Here is a 16,929-nt window from a genome sequence, read left to right as displayed (position 1 = left end):
ACTAATTAATAACCAAAAATTTGTAGACGCTTTGTTGTGTTATAAGCATACAAAGAGTATTTTCATGTTACCTGAATTGCAACACGACTGGGTAGATTTTAATAGAAAACAGCGGGAATATTATATACGAAAACATACAAAGACTTTGACTGCCTCAGTGGCGTAGTAGTATTGCGTGTACAGTACGAATATCGCTCTGAAATATTATGTTCCAATCCCGGGTTGGACAGTAAGTAATACTGGGTTTCCCGCCAGAATTCTGGGTATTCACAGCCTATTCCCGTTGGAATAGGCCCGCCTTTTGTGACATGGAACTTAATATAGCAAATGTGTTACGTCTTTGCCTGAAAATAGGCAAAACCGATGATACTATGTATGGACGCAAAGGAGAGAAATCCCCTTTACCAGTACATGTTACAAAGTAGTGATTGATGAAATGGACGTTATACAGGATGGGTCTATTAATTGCGAAGCACGGATAGCAAAGGTCGGTAATGGGCACGTATACGAAATGCATTTGGATGGATATTGCATCCCAATAATTAATTCCAAACGACCCAAGTACCGGTGTCACTGCTTTGATTGAAGACCGTGGATTACGAATACACGAAATTGACCAAAGCATACCAATTTCGCCGCGTATGCTGTATAGGGTCATATTGGAATGAGGGAACAGATACGTTTGTACTCCTTGGAAATGGTTTATTTAGAACGTGTGTATTGTTCAAAAGTTAAGTACAAAATGATTTATAAGTTACATTGCTTCAATAATAAGATGTATTAGGATTATATATACGCATTATATTAAGGAAGAGACGTGTCGTTCATTTTTCATATTAAAATACGTATTCTATGAAGCAAATAATTTAACATAACGTATAATTAATTATGTTAAACAAAATTTCAAATAATGTGTGAAACTTCGGTACCGATACGTAACTTTTCCTAAATAGAAGTTACAAGACTTACGTACGCAAAAGGGAACAAACGCGAGGCGCGTAACAGCATTATCTATTCTTCCCTAAGGACAACAAATCACTCTTAACTACATGGACGATGAGGTTTTGTAATTAATGTATCTACTAGGTATTTGTACGGTTGTAAACACCGAACAGTGGTACATTTAGGTTGAAGGAAAGTATCCCTACAGTTTTGGCCGTCGAATTTATTTACACAATTCACTAAGTAGGAAAATCAGTTGTTATCTAAGCAGTTGCTATTATCGTTTTATATCGCAACGTCCCTTCACTTAGTTCCACGTTTCGAAGGATCTTTTTATGCGTAAGCTTGCCGGTATTATGCACGGCTGTCGCTTTACATGCAAAGAAAAAACTACTGTCGCGCTACTCCAGAACTTTCTTTAATAATATAGAGCGTATCCGAGGATGGATTTAAATAACGTAGCATGGAAAATCATTTCAACTCTCTACAGACTTTGAGGGAAAGATTGACCTCAAAATGCCGATACAAAAGAGACGAAAGTATACGAATCGCCTTCGAAAAAATCCTCACCATTTTTACACTTAGAGGTTTAAACAAAAAGAGTCTTCTTCAGCATGCAACAAAGCTAAATCCACTCGTCGCCGTTACTCGGCGCCCGAAGGCCTGATTAAATGAAGTGGGTGCGGGTATTTTGCCACAATACAAAGCTGCGTTATTGGGTGTAGCTATTGCCACATACCAATCAAGCGGGCTAACTATCGAGTGAGCTGTTGAGTGAACCGGTCCACAACGAACCACCGCATAAATTGTGTTTACGTGAGCATAAAGTGTTCTAGCGGTGTGGTGAAGCGCCCGCTCCCTGATCTCAGCGTCTTACCTTAGCCTCAAAAACGGCACCCGCAACTGTAAACTCATCGTATTTGCTCAAACAGCAGCGCCCGTGTAAATGAAATCAAGTGAGGCACAGTATACGCGACTAAACGACATAACACTCGATTTGACGTTCATGGTGATTTTACCCATGAAGCTGTAGTTTCTTTTAATTTCTATTTGCACTCCATTCATTATTGAGCTTTACATGTAAACGCAGAAATCGGGCGGATTTTTTGGATGTAATTTACACATATTTATAGACTGTTTACTAACTTACCATATACGCCTCTTTTATCTGACACGTAAATAAATAAAAATACTGCGAGCGAAGGCACAAGAAATCAGTATTAAATATATTATAAATAAAATGACGTGTTAAAATACCGTCCATGACACGCGACAGGAAAACTCATCAGACAACTATACAACTAGTATTTCTGAAATATAAAACTACTTGAAATTATTGACTTATATAAAGTTACCCAAAACAGAGTTCAGTAGGGACAGCTTCGAAGTATAGAAGACGTAAAACTAAAATTTTATATTAGATTTGCGTAAGATATCAAGCACGAACGTGATTACAGAAAAAATCTTAACAAGTGAGTAGTTGCTACCAAACTTCTAGTTTGCTTTGAAGATGCGTTCTACGGTAGTCGCAAATATGCACCATGGAGTGTAATGTAACAGGTACCAACTGCTCAAACTTAACGAGCATACGTATTTATATGTTGTATGTTTACAATAATAATTGTTACCTTACATATTCCCGTAAGTTTTATAAAATATAGAGATTATAATAAACCCTTCACCATAAGATGCTCCAGTAAATAAAAAAGAAAATCAAATTTCTTTGTCACCTTTCAGTTATATTATTAATTTGATAGTAATAAAATTCTGCGTTTATTTTATAATATAATAACTACTGCATTGCAAGAAATCACCATAATTTATATTAAGATGTTTCGGTCAAAGACGAACTGATTTTTCCGATCTTCCTCATAACACTAGCGACCGTCGATCAATTAGAATACCATCTTATCGATCAATTAGGTACAACGCAGTTATTTTATCACGCCAGTATAAAAATGTAGACTCTCCTTTTATATTTCCGTGACATCGAATTATTTACCTTTTCGTTAATATACAATATAATTCCCCAATTACAAATAAAGGTTGCTATCATTTATACCATGTTAGTAAACCGAGTCTACAACAATAGCCAAAACAAACATAATAGTCAAAACATTTACGTACTATAATATCTGTTACTTATTTATTAAACAATATAAATATGACACTCGAGATTCTTATTGTGGCAGAAAAAGCATAAAAGTAGCACAAATGAGGCGGAAACGTAATAGAAGTTATCTCGACATACAGCATATTGTGGGTATTTAGTTTGAGATGAGTTTCGTGCGAGCGCGCTCTTAAGAAACGTGTAATGAAAATAACAATATATTACATAAAAGACTTCGTATGACAGTGTGACTTAAAGAACATTTAATAAGGGTTTTTAATATCTACCATTATTTTAACATAACGGTGTATGGAATACACGTACCTATTGTACGTTATGCAAAGACAATATAGAAAAATTAATGTGTAGTGGTGATGTCATACTAATATCGCTATTGGAGGAAATAGTCGGCCATATACAACCATTTAAAAAATTCCAAACAGTAAGACTGTTTGATCCACAGCACTTCTATCGCCATAAACCGGCTTAGTTCGCTATTTCAAATCGCCAGCTTAGTTTCATATCCAATTTGCTTTCCGTTGTTGGTCATGCAAAATTTTCGTGAAAGCACACACGGGCAAATGGAAAGACCAGCAAACAAATCGTGTCGTGTCATAGCTTCGTAGTAAATGACAAAGTTTTCGAACGTTTGTATGGTTATCCTGTTAGTGTTCACTGGTGTTTCCCGTTAAGGTATGAACTTTTTGCGAATCAAATGCATACACTGTTAGTCGTTTCGTTTTCTGCGCAACTTCCCAAATCACGAGCGGAGTCCGATGTTATGAAATCGATTATTCGTTTACATCGTTCGGAAGGAATTGGTTTTGTAATTTTGTATGTATATTGATTTTGTATGTTTACGCGAATGTTAGATATATAAAAGAACATATTTAAGTGACGTGAAACACCGCCGCTCTACTAAGTCTGCTATTGCTAAACACTCGGAATAAGGCTCATTATCTTCGAGTAGACAAGCCACAAATTCTTGCGGAAGAACACCGTTTCCTAGAATGATTTGTGAGGCTATCAAAATTATAAAACATTCGAATTTCAGTACGTAAGATGATTGGATGCTTGCACAAGCCTGGGATCCTGTTCTATATTTAATTTAATCGGGACCAATAAGACGGTCTGCCAGACTTCAAGAACCTCTGAGCTCATTCTATGTAAATCGGGTCGTTAACAGTTAAAAAATTAATAATTTTGTATAATTGTGAAATCTATGTAGATATTATAACTATGTCTCTCGGAGGACCCGGCATACCCCGTGACCAAGAAGGCTTCAAAGTCTTCGAAATGTAAAACTGCGATAAAATCCGATCAATAGTTTTATATTCATATTGTATATATAAATATACAGCATAATTTATTGGTTATTAATTATAATTTAGTTTTATATTTTATTACATTTTCATTTATACCAATACTCAGTTAAAGAAATAGATGACTTGTATTTAAATCAAATGCATATCCCGTATTAAAATAAAAGTACTGAGTCTAGTTTCGTCTTAAGCTGCGTGCATAATATGATGCGTTGCGGCAGCGCAGAATCCGCATCGCCGGAGCTCTATCCCTGGTTTCTTGGCCTTCCTCCGAACAAATAGCCTTGAGCATTCGTTCCATCCTTTTACGAGCATGATTTATGTCGGGAATACGCAAAGATTTACAAATAAAATCAATTTTCGGTCTTTATGAAAATTTTGAAATATTAAACATTCGATATAAATTTTTCTATCTAATAGAATTGGTACAAACTAAAATGATATATGCTCTAGTGAGAGATGTACGGTATCAACAATTTAATGGCATATTTAATACGAAATTAACGAAACAATATTCAAATCATAACAAAATATTTAACAACCAGAGTAAAGAGAAATTATTACAGAATTATGACATCTTCTTTTTCTACATGTATTATAATTATTGAATAGATGGCTGCTAAAACTACGATCAGCACCCTTGTGCTGCAGGTAGGCTGTTAAAATCAGAGACACATTAGAGGCAGCGCGCGGCATCAAATCATACCGCGCTTCGTACCGTATTTCATACAGATCGTTGAAAAAAGAATCATAAAGCGGAAAAACATTTGTCTTTGTATGTTCTGCGAGCACAATTTACTCTTCCGTTTACCCTGTAAGACAGTACATATATATCAATGCCTGTAAGGTTAGGTAAGGTCGCAACTATCGCAACAATTTGTTAAGCTTATGTTATTCGTCCCTCTGACACTCAATATCTGTAAAAGTGGTGGTAGAAGGTTATTAATGAAATATACATTTTAAGATTAAAAAGTATTTTCTACGTGTTTCGCAAGTTCCGTATAGAATAATAAAAAGCGTATAAAACGCAGTACCCTCATACGCATATGAATTAATTTAAGTTAATATTATTAATAAAAACAAATAACCAACGAAAGCGTTTGCAAAACGATAAATTATATGTTTCAGTTATTAGGTCACCGCGGAATTTACGTTTTTGATATTTAAAAATACCCGTTTTAAACATTTTAACAGTTTCATTCTGAAATCCACATGAGTAAAATTGTGCGCCAGTTCATATAAGTACGTTGCGCGGAAGTCGCGATCTCAATTGCGCAAAACTAACCTACTTCTTCACAGTGCAAGTTTTAATGCTTTTTGTATGTAACACAGGCAGCAAACTTTACTAGTATAGCGTAATACCAACTGGCGTGTATCCATATATCATTAAACTACGTAAAGACCCTATTTTGTTCCGTTGATTTATATAGAATAGATGAACTAGAGAATTATAATAATATATGTAAATTTTAGAGTGATAAGATTACCAATGATACGTGAAATTAGGCTACATACAAAGACTGGATTATATTATTTTTCATTCGTAAATTCGATTAAAAATATGTTGTCGAACGCTACAAATAAAATTTAAACATAAAACTCGTTTAACGGCAGCGTATTTTGGTTTTGTATTAAATGTCAAAGCAATGTATTCTCTAAAATAACCTAGGCATTGTATATGTTCTATATACAATGCCTAGGTTATTTTACAATATACACATTGTCGGTAACATAAATAATAAAGACAATAATCATCCAACATTTACACGTAATTGTCACGTGTTACAATATTAGATTTAATAAAACCTTTGTGGGATATCCTTTAGTTACAAAATTCGCCTTAAGCTATAAAATAATTTAAACAATCCAAATTAAATAAGGCACTCTTGTGTCGAGGCGGTCGACTACGGAGCTCGCATCCAAGTGATATTAAGTTGTAAAAATTTACAGAATTGTTACAATTACAGCCGGGTTCAAATTGCCCGCCCCTGGCCTAAGCAGACCTGCTTAAAGCGGCAATAATTGTGCATTATGTTCTCCGCCGTATCCCTGAATGTCGGTTGCATTTATGAAGATTTAATGTAGTATATATATAAAGTTATTGCGACTACGGACAGTTAACACAAAATAATGCTTTAAGTTAAACAAGTTTGAGCGCCCTGAAATACCGGCGGTTGCGTTCTCGACTGTTATTCATTTAAAAATGTTGTACCCGAGCGTCCTTACGGCAAATATATCGTTTTATTTTTTATGATCGCCTTATTGGTTTCTCTGAGCAGCATCAGTTGTAAACAGTGTGGTTTTATAATACAACTTTTCCTTTTAATGTCACAAAAATTCACGTTCATAATAATTTTGTTAATGTTATTTAACTGGTCTCCACTCTACTTGTACAATAATTAAACTTTTGAACTCTAATGCGAATTTTATCGCTAGATTTTTTGTGTTAACTAATAACAGGTTTAATAAATTAAACCGTGAAAATCACAAAAAGCGATGAACTGAGTAATAGTAGGGAACTGGCCGGCTAAAGCACTCCGCAAGCGACAGAACGCAACACATATGAACACGTGGACAAATATGTATTTACAAAGTTGAATTTGTTATACGGGTAACACTCAAAAATAGAATATTCTTAGATTAGAAAATATTTGTTTTAACACGTACAATAATATACTTAAAGATAGTATACAAACTTAGTAATAATAATATGGAATTATTCAATTTGATGGCACGCATGCTGGCATGCGAAGTCACAGCTTTAGGGTGAAAACCATCACGACCAGAACCTAGAGAATAGCTTACCTGGACACGTGTGCCCTTCTTCCTGTAATCCTGGGTCCTTCTACCCAGGAAGCCCCTGTTCCGCAACAGGAACAAGACGACGCACTTTTCGCCAAGTATGTTCGTGCTATGATGTGACAGGAGGCGCGACTATCGCCATATTACTGGCATGGCCGCCTCTAAAAAGGATTTTTAGGCTTTTGTCTACCACGCTGGGCTAGTGTGGGTTGAGAGATTTTACATGCTTTCAATGATAGAAAATGTAAATTCCCTCGCTGTGTTTCTCTACACCGTTAAAGCAAATAGCAAATGATACAAAATACATATGTCTCCTTTCGACCGCACGAAATGGAGAAGGTCGCGTTCTGTTTTTACTGATCCAGAGGAAGCAGCTCAAAAAGCTCAAACACTCCACACGACCGCAGCTCTGTCTTCGCCGCGTCCCCGTCCCCCCGGCCCTTCTGATAATTCCGGCCCTCATGCCGATGTAATCTAGGTACACTGTTAGGTCGCTTGCGCACCTCTCGCGTTACCCATAATCGCTGATGTCTCTCAGTGGCCATCCTGAGCCGAGGCCGTGACCCTTTAGAAGGTCGCTCTGAGCATGGCCACTTAGGGGTTCGCAGTGCCTAAAGCACTCACCCACAAGACCGGTGTGTTTGTATAATCCGGCCCTACCAGGCGTATACGTAAATTTGACCATACGTAAAATCTGAGGTGTGTGCCTTAAGTTTTAAACTTGTAGACTTTCATCTCCACAGTCCCCTCCATTCAGAGATATAGGCTATCGTCGCCCTTAAAAATATGCTATAAAATAAATCGACTATCCCACTTTAATATGTCTGAGATTGAACCAGTCACCTGTATAATTGCCCTATCGGCTCATTTGTTTAGTAGAGGTATATCAGTATATGAGCCGTGAAACCGGTGAAGTTTTAGATTCGATCACCAGGTCAATTATCCAAGATTAAAAATGTATACAATATTTTTGGGTCGAAGTCATTTTATGGGACGGAAATACCATTAGCTATTTTATTTATACCTACCATACGAATTCCACGCTTATGTAGTCGTAACAATGTCTATTAAGTTTAATGTTATTATGTTCTTCCTGAGAAATAAATTTTAATCATGTAAACTATTACCATCTGGAAATATAGTTATTTTCATCTAATTCATAAAAATATCTGTACCGCCAATAGTTCCAACAGATATACCATCAAATTACAATCGAGCAAAAATAAAACGCTGACCGGATTATCGCGTCAGCAAAATTCCATTACACGTATAATCGTTTTATAGTAGATACGTAGGTAGAAGACATGCCGGTTACATTGTTACTGTCGGCCGTTAGATTTATGTGAACGCGGTCTATTGGACCGGGCTTTTCGAGCCCTGCAAAAGTTAAAGACAGTTAAGCCCAACCTCCCGCGAGCTCTATTCCATTTCGAGTGTTTTCTTTCAATATAAGATGAGAATGTTCTCAACGACGCGTCTTGAGAGGGAATGGGGAATAAACCCTGCATAATATTTTTTTTCCTAAGTAATCCGGTCGTAACGTTGGGAAAAATTAAATAAATCGATAATAGTGTATCTTTGTTGTATAGATTATAAATAATGTTGACCCTATAATATACTGCCTGCTGCTGAGCACGGATCTTCTTTACTTGAGACTTGAGAGGGTTTAGTCCATATTCCACCATGCTGACCTCGTGCAGGTTGGTACACTTCACAAGCAATCTTATAAACATATTGTCAGGTATGCAGGTGTCCTCACAAAAGGTTACGTCACTATAGTTTAGGTAGTTCCTGTGAAATGATAAAACAAGTTAACTTACGTTCGTAGTGGAAGCAAAGGAATCGAATTGCTTGTCACATTCACATGAATAAAATGGTTTATTGATTCTTTGTCGTATTAATTTCAAGCTTGGCCTTCTACCAGACACTTTCTGACATAACGTTAAATATTAGGCCTTAATATAAGTAATGTTTGAATATGATCACGGTCCATTAGTCCCACAGCGAGGCGTCAACCGCACTATCGATCCTCGCTAATGTTCGGTAGCTTTTAGTGCATCGCTAGGACAAATTTTATTTAAAAAAAGTACCATTTTAGTATAACTTCCAAGCGTGTGGCGAAATGTTATTGACTTTGGACGTTTTTTATCTTCATTTAAAAATCTATAGGAATTACAAAGCAGGTATCTATAAACTAAAAAAGTATACATTATTATCTTATAACTCATGTGAAATAAAATAATTTGTTTCACTTCTTAATAAATTATAGCTGCATATAATAGCCGAACCGAATCCGCACACTGTAAAGCCAATTCGTTATATTTTACATTTTAAAAATTGAATTAATATCTCATTATTTTCTCAATACGTCTACTACTAGGTAAATTGACCAAATTATTTATCTTTCAAATACCTTCTGATTTTTGAATTTGTGTAAATAGAATTATAACGTTACAAATGAATAAATAATAAATATTTACGCGTTGCGAAATGTCACAAATAATTATCTATACTTATAATAAATCTGTAGAGAGGTCAATTCTGTACATGAAATATATTTCCAAAATAACTATCAGGGAGTGATTAGGGATTGATACTGATGCCAAAAATGCGATTAGTAAAATTTTTGTCTGTCTGTCTGTCTGTATAACCGTTATAGAAACAAAAACTTCTCGACGGATTTTAACGAAACTTGGTACAATTATTTGTCATACTCCTGTGCTGGTTATAGTATACTTTTCATCACGCTACAATTAATAGGAGCAGAGCAGTGAAAGGAAATGTTGGGAAAACGGGAGAAATTACTCCATTTTTAAGCTTCCGTCGCGTGTGCAACCTTAATGGTTAAAGCTACACAGAAATCATGTATGACGGAAATGTTCTCCTTAAAATTATGTAAAAAATATCCCACGGCAGCATATGTCTATCTTTTATGGTTGACTCACAATAACACGTGTAACTCCCGATAGCTTAGCAGTTCGAAGCTTTCTCATTTATTTGTCTACTCTTACGTTTATAACACTCTCAGTCATCCCTAATTAAAAAAGTTAACATTATCAAATATTCCATAAAAAAGAATCATAGAAATCGGTATAGAAACACCAAAGTTATACATGAAATACGCTAATAATAAACCATCACGCGTGAATACTGAATTGTGCTATATGCTTCCTTCGATTTCACCGGGATCCTATCATCAGACCCTGACCGGACAATCGGACCACCTGCATACCACCATACATTAAAAAAGCATCCCGACAAATTAAGCACCTCCTCCATTTTTGAAGTCCGAAATCCACGCCGGCGAAGCTGCGGGCGGAAGCTAGTTATAAATAAAGACTCATGTCTAGAACCTAGGTCCAAATCCTTAAGGCAACAACCGCATTCGCGATTATTGCCTTATATATTAATTCTAATGATATATACCGATAGTATACTTCAACCACGATGTTGGTTTAGATATGAAGATTTCGACACGGCGATAGGCTCGACTTACGACAGCACAAGACTGAAATAATGTCATAACCTGAACACTATTTCCATCGCTTATTACGGGACTGAAGCATTATCTAGCATTCATATGATATGATAATATAATAATTAAAAAGCATAAATTTCACAGAGCCCCATCTTTTTAAGTTTACTTCAACTTCTGTCAGTAATCATGACCAACATCTTTTTGTACTTGTTTATTCCTTAATTAATTTTCCTGTCTCTAACTTTCCTTACAGAAAAGCCGGTTTGTTTAATTATTTATCTCTCAATTAAATGAAAAGATATTTTTATATGAGAAAAGGTGTTAGAGGACCATAGTCCGCTGATATGCTGGTCAATGCCTATGTTTATATTGTAAGTGGAAATTAACGGTAACAAGTTAGTAATAATAACACCTAATAATTAATATTGCGATCATTATTAATACGCTTAGGAAATAGTTAAAAAAAATATTCTGGTATTCTAACTAAAATAAATAAATATTGTAAGTGCAGATGTCTTCTACCATGAGTTGGTATAAAACCAAGATTTTTCTTCTGCTTAATAAGAATATAAGGTAAGTCGACCAAAATGGTGCTATAGTTTCGCATAAAGCCAGTTGGTGAGGATAAAATCCCATTATTGCATACTGTTGAATGTTTTTGGGGCCCATTACTTTAAACCAGATAAAAAGCGTGAGTAAGAAGAACTGTTCCCCAAAATCTATATACTAATTTGTTTGAGCAATGAGAGCAATTAAAACAACAAACAAAAAGTTATGATTTCATCGACCACTCAACATCATAATTGTGAACAAACATTTTCGACGTTATTTAAATTGGTTAACAACATCCATGGAATATTTGAAATAAGTGTTAAGTGTAAAAATAACAAAGTAAAGTGCATAAACTGTGCTTAAATTCCAAAACAGCACTTGTTGTTAGTAAACTGTTCAACGAAATGCACAGTTAAATTCTCGACTGAAGCGAACCGCTGTTTGCCACTTTGTCGCGACTTAATGAAACCGCCCATAAAGCCAAATCAAACCTTTTTATACAAACGAATAAAAATTCAATAGTTTATAAATTTAAATCGTGGTCCACATCTGCCGCATTTCATATTCCGTGTTGCTGCCCCCGGTCCGACGACCGCATCTGTGAGATTCTTATGCAAAATCGATGTTTTATTGCTCTTTTATAGGCCCCACAGTCTTTCAGCCAAATTGAGAGCAAGGAAAGGCGTGAGAAAATTCATTCTGGAGCCAAAGCGTTTCTTTAATTAAACTTTCTCGTTTATTTTTCACTTAACGACCAAAAGTGTCCAATGTGAATTGAAGTTGAGGACCGCATTGTCCTTCCTATTGTGGCAATTTGGTAAATATGGAAAGTTATAACAATTTTTCAATAAATCTAGGGTGACTCATTCGTTTCCTATAATAAAACAGGTTTCCGTAATGAACTTTGATTTATCTTTGTGGTAATTAAAAAAAAACACGTATGAAACTATTCATTTTTAAAAAACCTAGTTAACAGCAATCCTTTTTCAAATACTAATTCTTGGGCTATATTAAACATCAGGCATTTGTTTAATGGTGAAGTCGTGACTAGTGATATAATAGCAAAAATTTACAAGTTCCATCTTTTTTTTAATTTCGCGGAGTTAGTGCCTTACGACTGAAGACGTCACGTACTAAGGTACGTGTACAATTTAAAAATGAAACTTCGTCCGTATTAATCCGTCTTAGTGTTGCGTCGCCTTTATAAATCAATTAGTATAGAAATTTCCAGTCCATACTAATAAAAAGGTTATAATTTGCAAGTTTATATGTAGAGTATCCGTTCTGAAATTACTGAAACGATTACGGTTTTTATTTCACAATTTCTGGACACGAATTTATGTGCGGAACTAGCTAAAATAATATTTGCAATATCCACAAAAATATTTGTCAAGAGAGACGGTTACTACTATTTAAAATCATCATAAAATGTTGTTTTTAATTAATCACAATTTTCACTTCTTTTAACACGCGACAATTAAAAACCAAACTGTTTCCCTTCCTACTTGTGACACTGTACAATAAACACAACTTAACCGCCATACAAACATCAACGGCCTAAACAAACAATCTGTCTGTGATGAAAATAATGTAAGTGTGTTTTAGAAATAAGTGATTGAATTCTGGTTTTTCTTAATATAATTTTGTTAAGTATAACAATGTGTGTAAGTATGATAACAACAATTCTAACGACCGGATAGATAAGCTTAACAATTAAAAAGACTTAAATATTTTTCCAATCAATAATTGTGCAGAATTTGTAACAAAAATAATTAGATAATAGGAACTACATCTGGAATGCTTTTATAGTTATGACACTTGAAACCTTATTGGTTTTATAAATAACTTTTATGTTAACGTAATATATTATTTATTTCCCATAAATTATTTATCGACTTTTAACTTTACGAAAATTTTGTTAAGAAACAAAAAACGCTTTGCCGTTAAACATTTTTAATCTGTTATTGACCAAGATTCGTCTCTACAAAAGTTGCCTGATTACAGCATGGCAGGAAGTTTTACAACAATAATTAGTTAAAAGTCTTATAATAATGTATTAAATGTAAAAAGGGGTAATTTATTAAGCCTGCTACAAGATATGTCACTCTCTCGCCTATTCATACTTCACGATGAACCCATGATTGACAGAGACTGTTGATCAACAAATCTGTACTGGTCTAACTATAGAGCATAATAAAGTCAAGCTAATAATTTACTAATAAACTTTTTATACGTCTGTTACACCACATATATGGAATGTGACCCGAGTTCACTATACGTAACACTTTATTTAATGGTATCGGTATCGGAGTTATGGAAAAGAAGACATTCAGACTCCTATATCAATTTCTGTGATATAATATTAAAAGTTGGAAATTTTTCGTCCAAACATCCTAAAAGTATTTTAACTATTATCTACGGAAAATGAGCTTAATAGATCAGTTATTAGAGCTGTAAAATTAAAAAGGGAATACTGTGGTATGCAATACAATATTGCGCGTTATTTATAAGTTAATCTGATTTTATTCTCAATTTGCTTATGTGTGATTTGTTGTTTCAGGATCAAGCACGCCCGGCAATATGTCTCTAGGTAAATATATTATTTTATTATTTATAACTAGCATGTACATACACTCTACTTCACCCTCTGGAATTCTGTTTGTGACTAATATTGAAAAAAAGCGTCTGTCTTTTTTCTACCCAAGCCTTCTACGTACAAGATATTAACAAAAACGGTTTTAACCTACCCAAGAAACCGTAACAGATAATCTGGCAAAGTTATTTACGCATGCTTAATATTAGTATGAATTGAGGCTTCGATAATCTATATATATAAAAATGAATTGCTGTTCGTTAGTCTCGCTAAAACTCGAGAACGGCTGAACGGATTTATCTTATCTTGGTCTTGAATTATTCGTGGAGGTCTAGGGAAGATTTAAAAGGTGAGAAAAATTCGAATAATTGCCGGGAAAATCCTCAAAACAGCATTTTTCTATTTCCCATACAAACGTTTTCTAAATAAAATGGAGAGTCAATTTGTAATTTATTACCGCTGCATAAAGTTCAAATTCGCGTGCGCGTTGGAGGATCTAATATCGCGTTCTGAAACTCAACAAAAGTGAAAGTGAATCGCGAACGCGACAAAATTGCATAGTCTCAAAATACATAGTACATAAATAGTGGTCGGCTTCGAGAAACTCAATTTTAGCTAACTTCAGTTGTTAATATAATATATAACTCAAAGGTGACTGACAGTGATATATCAAGGAACAGCACAAACCATTGGACGGATCGGGCTAAGACTTTACATGCATAAAGCTACTATGACGTAGGCATCCCCTAAGAAAGGATTTTGATAAATTCTACCCTTAAGGGGATAAAATAGGGGATGAAAGTTTGTATAAATGTTCTTAGATTTTCGACTGATTGAACTGAAATTATAGATTGGGGATAAAATTAGTTTGAACCTATAAGTACCGGGAAAATATGTAGCAAGACTTTTATCAAACAGTGGAATTTTATCCTGGAAAACACCTTCACGCGGGCGAAGCCGCGAGCAAAAGCTAGTTATAACATAAATTTTTGATTATAGAATACAAATTTACTAAATATAATACTATATATAGGTCGATATACAATCGACCATCGGGTCGACCACTAACATCCAATATATGAAAGTAAATTTCCTCTGGTCCATCACGAATATTACATTGGGGTGTGGTTGGTTATCACATGGGATTGCATGTGGTAACGTTTACTATAGCATAGCGTTGCTATTAAGTAACTTAATGAAAATATCCGGTGAAAGTAATTATTTTATGAGTGTAATTCTTCGCGGTATTTTATGTGTTTATTCTCTGTGAACTATAGAAAGTATGTGCTATCAAATGATTGATTTATCAATTTTTAAATAATAAGACACTTAAAATAAACCGTATTAACAGTATCGAGCTCCAAGTACGTCATGTTATAGCTCCATAGTGTAAACATGTCTTAAATTTTCACATAAAACTAAATAACACCATTGGTAGACATAACGACGAGAAATAATAAATAAAGGAAACGTATCACTTAGCTCGCAAGTTATATATAGAAATAATTTGAAACCAGACCACAGTGCGAATGCTGTTGCATCGATGTAGGTGCTTACTTTAACATTGTTTTCATAATTGCTACCATCAGCGTCTCGCTTTTGGCGAAGTGCAGCTGTTTAATGCTTAGATATTTTCTACGTTATTACTATGCTGCATAGAAGTGATTATGTAACAACATGAATGGTTATTGAATGTTCTCTTTTTATAATTTTTATCGTTTCATTATATTTTCTCTTAATTTAATTAGAGTTATAAAAATCATTTAAATTTAAAATGTAGACCGGTTTTAATGGAAGGACGTGATGTTATTTAAAATATAAAAAGTAACGCAACCATTAAAAAACTAATTTTATACAACAGGTACTTTCTGAAAATTTAGATGAAGGTACTTGACGTGAACTCTTTGGATATTTGCAAATATAACAATATAAGAAAATTTTATGTATTTTAATTCGCATTTGCGAAATCCCCATGATATAAAAAATCCTGATCAATAAATATTTTAATTTTAATATTATAAACTGTAACTTGTTTGTTCAGAATATGCCATAGAAATCGTGGCAATATAGTTACTCAATATATCTTTTGGTACTATTTTAACTTAATTGTTTAAACAATTGTCGATTAGACGTACTCTCTGATTCATTCGCAATGACATGTCCAAAAACGGTTTTTTAATCGATAGAAATTCCTACCAAGATAATTTATAATATATATTTCAGTAGAAGTCTTAAAAAGGAGCCTATTTGAAATAATTCATTTCATTTTAAAAACCTACGCTATTGAGATTTTTATAATTTTATGGTTGTTAAATATTACAGTTAAAATTAACAATCAAAATATGCGTACTACTACCATCACTACCATTTATAACTATGAATTAATTGTCACGACGTTACTATCATTATCAAATTCGAACAAGTGAAAAATATTATCAAAAGCATATTTTTTTAATTATCAACAGTACAATTAATTCTCAATTTTTATGGTCCTAAAAATTTTTCTAAGTAAGCAAATTTTGATTCCAAAACGATTATAAAATCATCGTGTATAAAGGTCACACATTTGCATCACATCGCATAATTCAAGCCTTTAATGTTTACCACTGTAACCAAGATTACATTTAATGTGATGACTATCGAAATAAAGAATCACAGACTTTCTTGTCTTCTTGACAATAATACTTTATAATACGTTACTCGGAAAGAGAGGTAAAATAAAAAAAAATAGGTTTTGAGCAAAATAAATAGTAAGAAAATTTAATTGAATTTTAATGTCTAATGCCACTATTATCACTCTAAGGGAACATCACACTTACAATCAGAAATCCAACCACGCACACGCTATAACATTCGCACTAAACTATAAAATTATAAAAAAATCATGAAAGTAAAACTAGGTTTTTTGTTGAATATATTCGTTATTCATGAATTACTTTTGGCACATGTTAAGATGAGTATGTGATTTCAATTATTAATGCAATGTTATATACGCTGCAAATAAGTATATAGATACTGTGTTACTTAGAAAATGAAGGTAGTTTTAAAACAGCACGCTGCTTTAGTTCACTTTATTACCGTTAAAGGTGTAATTCCATGTAATTTACTATAACCGCAATATTCCAACAAA

The sequence above is a fragment of the Manduca sexta genome, chromosome 27, assembly GCF_014839805.1.
Source record: "Manduca sexta isolate Smith_Timp_Sample1 chromosome 27, JHU_Msex_v1.0, whole genome shotgun sequence".
NCBI classification, from domain to species: domain Eukaryota; kingdom Metazoa; phylum Arthropoda; class Insecta; order Lepidoptera; family Sphingidae; genus Manduca; species Manduca sexta.
This window is presented reverse-complemented; position numbering follows the sequence as displayed.